Genomic DNA, 8,582 nt, shown 5'->3' with positions numbered 1-8,582 from the left:
CAACTGAGCCATTACTGTCCCCTCGGAGCTATGTTTTATATTTAAGTTTCAATGGAGAATATCCATTTTCACAGAAATAAAATATGGAAAATTCAACTACCAGTTGTAACTCTGCTCATATGATGATAAAATATTAAGTTTATACAATGTATTAAAAATGAAACTCTCACTCATGGTCTGATGTTTTTTCTACTCACAATGTGTTCATTCACCATAACACCTCCCTGAATTATCCAAGCTAATCCTTCAAGGTAAGCATTTACATGCGGTTTTATAGATTATATATTGCAAATTACAAATTGTGTAAGCTTTTAAACATGTGTTCTGGTCATGCCCCATTGAGCTGTAATGTTCACTTCTGGAAATGGGTAGCAGCAGGAACTCAAAGGCGGAAAGACAGGCAAGGAAAATGGTGTCATCACTCCTCAGTCTATGTGAAGCCCCAAGGCACCATTTCCTTTTGTTCTCCTTCAATCTAGATGTTCAATCCCAAATGCTTGCTGGTGGCTGGGAAGAGATGCTCATCCCTAAGGATACCCATGGCCATGTTTCTTTTCTCCTTCTTTCTGCCACTCTACTGTTACTTTCCAAAACTTTCAAGAAGGTTAAGAGTTGCTAGTCTTCCTCAGGGGAAGGGTGTGAACATCAATGAACACAGACACCAGGAGTCAGCTAGAAGGTATACAGCAGACTTGTTTATTTAACAAGGGGAAATTTATATACTCTCCCAGCACCCAGGTGTTCTAATCCATTGACAGTTATCATCACGTGGTCACCCCTCATTTGCTAGACACAGTCAGGAGCTCTGATGGTGCCTATTTGTTAAGCCTTCAGGAAATATTGCTTAGTCATTCCTAATTGGCTGGGCATAATCAGGACTTCTGACAGACTCCAAGTTTTCTGCTTTTGACCTGGTAGGCCTTAGCTTTCTATATATCCACCTTTTTTTATGTATTGCATAGGGTGCTCAGCAGGAACCAGAGTTCTTTGCTCAGGCCTGTTGTCCCCACCTCAGGAGGACTCAGCTTTGTTGTTTTCTTTCTTGTAAGTAAAGCCTACTTTCTGGTCTATTGTAGAACTGTGAGAAACAGTAGCAGGGTGTGTCCTGAGATGGTCTTCTCCATGGTCCTGTTAGAGTGTTTGCAATGTGTTGCTGGCTCAAAGGTAGTCACTGAAAATGCCATGCTTACTTTTTCGCTGAGCTGCTGCTGTACCATGGTTTGTACTTATATTTTAAGGAAATTAAAGAACCTTGGAATGGTGTTTGCACTTTGTATTTTCTGGTCATCATCATGGTCCAGAGCTTCTCCTGAAATTTAACAGCTCATTGGAAGGCCAGCAGGTGGACAAAATTGGAAGTCAGCTAAGGAGAGGATTTTGTTGTTATTGTTTTGTTTTGTTTTGTTTTAATACAGAGTGCATTTTAATAAGTCTTGGAATAAAGAACTATACATGACTGATTTCTATGTAGATATGAGAAGGAAACTGGGCTTCTGATACCCTATTCATTGGGACAAATCTTCAGTGAGTGAATAAAATACACATATACATTCTTGTAGCATTATATCAGTGGATGCTAGCTTGATGACTGTATTGACATAGTGGTTTATAATGTGAGAAACAATATGAAGTTCATATGCAAAGAAACCCCCATGCAAATTTCTAAGTTATAATTTTTATCATTCATTAAATTATTAAATTTACTAGGCTGGAAAAATGATTTGTCAGAGTAAAGATGCCTGCTACCAAACCTGATGAGCAGAATTATCCATTTCTGGGACACATATGGTAGAAGGTGAGCACTAACTCCCAAGAGTTGTCCTCTTACCTCCACATACATATTGTGGCACTTGTATGCATCCTCTCTCTCTTTTTCTCCTTCTCTCTCCCTCTTTCTCTATCTCTCTCACACATGCATACATCATATCACAAAAACAAATGAAATTTTAAATTATCTTACAATAATATTTATTAAAACGAATACACTATGTAGGAAGGGGATTAGGAGGACAGTGACTTACCCTATGGATTATCAAAAATTTAAAAGATGCCTGATTCTTTGGCTAGACAAAGCCAGTGTCAGGGTTGATACTGAATGATTAGAAGGCCATTTTATTATTTGTAACCAAAACTTATTTACATTGTTACTGTTCAGCTCTTACATCACCAACCCTTCTTAGGTCAACATGCTCCTAGTATCTCCACTTAAAATCTTTGTCAGGGCTGGCGAGTTGGCTCAGCAGGTAAAGAGATCTGCTAGCAAGTCCAGAAACCTGAATTCAGTCCCCTGAACACACATAGTGGAAGAGAACAAATGTGCACAAGTTGTCTTCTGACCTCCAGCTACTTTGTGTCACATATGTACATGTGCGCACACACACACACACACCACAAGAGATAAAGAGATAGACAGAAAGATAGACTGAGTGTAAAGAAAACCCTTAGTGTTTTTTGAAGGACTAAAAAAGATTTCAGGATCTTTATAATCTCGTGGTTGTAATGCTACAATAAACCTGAAATTGCTCAGAACATGAAGGAACATAAATATATTTTATTTCTATTTATAAATATATGGCATAGTTTCATGACATAAACAAAGACTGTCAATACTGTGATGAGGTGAGCCAGACATTTAAATTAGCTAGCAAGGGTTTTAAAATACCTAACTTAACTGTCTTAAACACACTATTGCGACACACCAGGAAAATAAGTGAATGAGAAGATGGTCCCAATGGGAAAATAGAGACAGGGAAAGTACAGAAGCAAAAATATATTATCTGAAATTTAAAAGACACGCTTGCTGCTGACACTGTCCTTCTGAGAAGTCCTATTCTGTTTTCTCTTGGATCTCTCTGGAAACTCACTTTAGCTATGCACCTACTCAGTCCTGGAGAGCTCTGAGCCTGAGTCTACCGCTGATGTCAAGTAGAATCTCTGTGACTTGATCCATACCTGACCCTCATTCGACTGTTCTGCCTGATGTTCTTGTCTGCTATCATCTACCCCTCATTCCCTTTCATGATGGTTATCAACAAAATGTATTCTCTGCTTACGAATCTTACTGCCATTCGCGTATAGTAACCCATTTCCAGTGGACAGAATGCAGCAGAAGTGGGGACGTGTTGCTGTTGAAAGTTGCTATATTGAGGCTTCCTCTTTAAGTCGCTTAGAAGAAAATAGGATACTTGTGCCCCACAGACATTCATACAGCCCTGCAGAAAGACACACAGGGAAAGCATCAAGGCTCCCTACCTACACCAACAAGAGGTCCTGGGCCAATAATCATGTGTTACCGATAAAACTAGCAAACCAAAATGTAGAGATGCTATAATCTTAACTCCTATTATCTCTGAATGCAATCTTACCTGAAGATAGGCTTTTATGCTTGGGTGACAAGGAAAACAACATTAAGGTAAGCCATATCCCAATAAAACTAGTGTCCAAGAAAGGACAAGAAGTTCTGGTACATACGCCAGAGTTGTAGTCAATCATTAGTCAACAAAAACAAAAGTTTGAAAGTAAGCCACCAGAACATAGAAGACAGATAATCTTCATGTGCTTTGTTTTTCAGAGAGAGCCAACTTTAATTTGTACCTTCATCTTGTACTTTTAACTTTCCCAAACTGTAAAACAATAAGTATATGCTTTCCTGCTCAACCTAATTTGTTATAATTGCTGTAAACTAATGCATCACTTAAGTGAGCCTCATTGGAAGCAACTCTTCCAGGCCCACTCAGTCAGTGTGGGAGCCAGCACATACCATTATCTTGACCGCCACTTCATGGGATGAACCAGACCAGGAGCCACCAGCTGAAGTGTTCCTGAATTCTGGCCCCAAGGTAATTGTGGGAGAAATATTTGATGTTTGGACCAAAACTGAAGAGATATTAAGGAGAGATTTAGTCATAGTTACAGTCCTGTTTGTGAGCCCCATTTGCACCAGAAGAAGGAAGACAAAGAGGAGGTTTCATTCATACAAGGAGGAGAAATTGCTAAGACACAAAAAGTCAATGGTCTTGGAGACTTGAGATAAATATGCTGGGACAAGCTTGTTGGTGGAGACACTATTGCAGGGTAAAGTTTTGTCTGTCCTTACCATTTTTTATCTATATTGATACAGTCTTAAACCACCAGTGTGCACGGCCTGTACATAATGGGACTCACCTTCTTGGACATTCTGTAGAAACTCCTGGAGATCGTACTTAGAATGCATAAGCAAATGTGATTTCCCCTTTATAACATCCTGACCCTGACAAACATAGTTCCATCTTGGTATCAACAGCTCTGAAGCTCTGGCCCCATTCTAATTATGTTTGGAATCAGGATTTTAAAGAGGTCAACTAAGGTCCTGAGGTTAGGCCTGATCCCAAGTAACTAGTGTCCTTTAAAGAGGAGAAAGAGACACCAGACCATTTGAATACACAGAATAATGAAGACAACCATACACTGAAGAGAATTCCCTCTAAAGAAACCAGGCCAGCTGTACCTTGCCCTTGGCCTGACAGCCTCCCTACTGTGAGAAAATTACACTGTGTGAGCTGCTCCAGAGTATTTGATCACGGACTTCCTAGCAGAGTTATTCAATTGTTATATTTGGAAATAACTTGTCAAAAATAGGTAATAAACTTTTGTGATGTGGGATTATCCTCTGTATGCTGTGACTATGTTTTATTACCATTGGTTAATAAAGATGTCATGACCTGTGGCAGAGCAGAATAGAGCTAGGCGGAAAAACTAAACTGAATGCAGGGGGAAGGAAGGTAGAGTCCAAGAGACACAATGTAGCTGCTGAAGGAGAAAGATGCCAGAACCTTGCTGATAGGCCACAGCCTCATGATGATGCTGATTAATAGAAATGGCTTAATTTAAGAGATAAGAGCTAGCTAGAAAGATACCTAAGCTGTTGACCAAGCAGTGTTGTAATTAATATAATTTCTGTGTGATTATTCTGTCTGAGCAGTCAGGAAGCAAACAAGCAGTCTCTGTTTCCAAAATGGAGCACAATGTTTGGCAATGTATATCTGCATAAAGCCTAAGAAAGCTTAAAAGGAGGGAGAGGGCCTCTAGACCCACAATAGAAGTCAATTGAAATTTCTTGGTAGTCATATTTTTTTCAGATTGGCAGTTTGCTGGTGGCGAGCAGAGGCTCAGCTCCTTTAAGACATAGCTGCCTTCTTCAGTATCAGCAGCAAAAACTGTAAGGTTTCTTTAAAAAACGGCTTCCTGGTTCATGCTGGTGGCATGAATGGTTCTTTCAGAGGTCCTGCTACAGAGCACTTGAATGAGTTTTGTGTATAGCATGTTACAAGTTACTTGGTGGCAGCATGGGACAACTGCTTCTGAGAATTGGGAGGGTAAATGCAGCTCTCAGAAAGGGCAGTAAACTGACCTCTGCCATATTGGAAAGCGGCTGCTCTGGTCCTAGCCCTGCCTGCTTAACAGTTTACAACAGTGACCAAAAAGGATTATAGATGCAAAATAAAGACAGATTCAGACAGAAATAAATCTCTGAACAGGTCATAGTGTGTTTAAAAAATGTACGTATGCTTAAGAAAAAATGAAAATGGGTATAGGCAGTTTTAGAGTTAAAAAATAAAACAAAGTCTTTACAGTCATAGATTAAAGGAGTTAAGATAAAATATTAAAAAGTAATAGAGTAAGAAAAAATAAGCCACGTAAAGATGGAATATACACCGAGAGTCTGGATTATGCATATTATTGTGTTTTCTTTGAATTTTTGACTGCAGAGAGACATTTGTTTCTGGGGACTGCTAAACTAAACCAACATATATCTTTTAAAGGTATCTTGACTTCAAATTTTACATCTAAAGATATGTTACTTTGAAAAGAGGTATAGTGATGGGGACAGTGGGCTGCATTCCCACCCGACTCCCAGCCGCCTGGCTAGCTTATACCCCAAAATAACAACACACAAACTGTACTCATTTAAACACTGCCTGGACCATTAGTTTCAGCCTCTTATTAGCTAATTGTCACATCTTGCTTTAACCCATATTTAGTAATGTGTGTAGCACCATAAGGTGGTGGCTTACTGGGAAAGATTCAGCATGGCAACTGTCTCAGGAGGAGAGGCATGGCATCTGCCTAACTTCCCTTCTTTCCAGCATTCTGTTCTGTCTACTCCACCTATCTAAATCCTGCCCTAACAAAAAGCCAAGGCAGTTTCTTTATTAACCAATGAGAGTCCTCCATCAAAGAGGTTCTGCTTTTGTTTCCAAAGAAGATGAGAACCTATGGATTACCTCCAGGCTAATGTAGTTTGAATGACCAATCCCCCCTTTACCGGAAAGTTCTCCATGAACTCTAAAAATACCATGCCCAACAAACAGCAGGAAGCAGTTTGGAGAAACACCCAAATTCCCAAAATTATTATCTATAAATTTTTGTTTTCATTGAAAAGGGGCATAAGTGTTTAATGGTCATAGTCAATTTCTAAAAAATAGCTAATAAATGAATAAATAAATACATAAGAGGGATATGAAATAAAGATAAATGTTTTGCATTGGTATGAATTTTGGCTTACTGATACAAATTTAAGGTCAATTTTGTGGTACGTATGTTCCTACTCTTGTCTAAGGTATTATGTTTATGCAGCTCATTTAAAAACATAGTGAGGTTGTTTGAGAAGGCTCTAAAATCTCTAGATGGGGGGCCTGGCTGCAGGAAGTGCCTCAATAGGCAGAGGCCTTGAGGTTTTACATCCTGGTCCCAATTCCCTCTTTAGGCTTTCTGCTTTCTGACTATAGAGATCATGTGACCAGACATTACACTCTCTTGCCTCTGAACTTCTCTGCCAATATGGCTGTATCTCCTTAAACCATGAGCCAAAAGAACTCCTTTGTCCTTTAAGCTTCTTCACAGGTATTTTGGTTACTGCAACAAGAAAATATAACCACTGTGACTGTGGTCTGCCTTGCATTTCTATAGCCAAAACCCCAACAGGCTGTATCATATTATCTTCTTTGATGGGCCACTTTGTTTCCCCGCCTGGCCTGAATCGTTACCCAGCCTTTAACCAGTTACTGTCTCAATTATTTTGCCTGTCCACTTCCCGGACATGGTGGTTTGAATGAGAATGGTTTCCACAGTCTCACATACTTAAATACCTGGTCCTCAGACGATGGGACTCTTTGGGGGAGGATTGGAGGTGTGGCCTTGTTGGAAAAGGTGTGTCCCTGGCAACAGGCTTGGGGGTTTCAAAAACCAACACCACTCCCAGTTAGTTCTCCCTGCCTCTTGCCTGTGGATCACAATATAAACTCTCAGCTACAGCTTCCGGGCCAGTGCTGCATGACTGCCTTCTGCCAAGCTCCCTGCTACAATGGTCGAGGACTAAGCCTCTGGAACTGGGAGCCCTGAAATCAAATGCTTTCTTTTATCACGGTGTTCTATCGCAACAGTATAAAATTAACTAAAACACAGAAAAAGCCATATAGAAAATGCAGCAAGTTACTCGGAGATGAGGAATCTTCATCTCGCGATTTCATGGTTTGGATTCAATACGTTGTGTTCTCTCTTCAGAACAATACACTAAGCAGCTGGACTTAACGCTGAGCAGTCAAGCTACTGTGGTAATGTGCTCCTTTTAACCTTGGAATGATTATAATCTCCAAAGCCCAGCTTCACCCCTGCACAGCCTCCTGGGTGAAGGCACTCACCTGCCAGGGCCGTTTTTAGCCACCATGGTCAAATAAAGATTGCTCAAACGCAATATGCTGTCCTGTTTCCAGAGACAAGAGAAAAACTCTTGTGTTTTCAGCTGTTTAATAATTCTGGAACTCGCGGTCCAGACAGCTCGACCTCCCTGTGGGATTTATTCACTGTATCCTTCTCCTTTAAATGATTATGAACCTAAGACAGTTTCTCTTTTTAAGGCCATCGGCCTGGTAACTCATGAGATCATACTTGATCATAGTTTTATCTCCACCATATGCAACACATTTCCAACCGGAACTCTTACACAAGTGAATGCTCTGGAATTCAACAGGAGAAAACACCGAGACTTCAGAATGCATCTTCGAATTTGGGGTTCACCTCTCCCCGCTCATTATACCGGATTCATATATTGGAGAAAATAGTGGAATTAATCTGAATCTTCTTGAAGACCTGTCAAAGAATGCCAAGAGTTTTATTAAAGAAAATAGGAAATGAGAATTTAGCGCAGCCTTGGTACTGGACTACCAGGTTGAGCGCCTCTTACAGTACCGGCTGCAGTGTCACAAAGCCACCACCAGAGGGCACGGAAGGACCAGGATCCTGAGATCAGATCCGATTGCAGTGGCTCATTTCAAAGATCTGGCAGGACAAAACCTTACTCAAAGGCGATTCTGTGTTGCGAGACTCTGAGCTGCAAGGTCAAGAGTCCATGCTGCCTTTGTATGGATTCGGGCACTAATCCCTGTTGCGATCGTGCATCACTGCGGGGTCTGGCCTTCCTCGTCCCTACACGCCCATTTTGGCGGGTGGACTGCTTTAGGGCCACGCCCTGCGGTTGGATGCCATAGGCCAGTGCGCGGGGCGGGAGAGGGCATGGCCTACTGCAATCTACCAGCGTCGGTCGC

This window comes from Arvicola amphibius, chromosome 4 (genome assembly GCF_903992535.2).
Source record: "Arvicola amphibius chromosome 4, mArvAmp1.2, whole genome shotgun sequence".
NCBI classification, from domain to species: Eukaryota; Metazoa; Chordata; class Mammalia; order Rodentia; family Cricetidae; genus Arvicola; species Arvicola amphibius.
Note: the sequence above shows the minus strand (reverse complement) of the source record.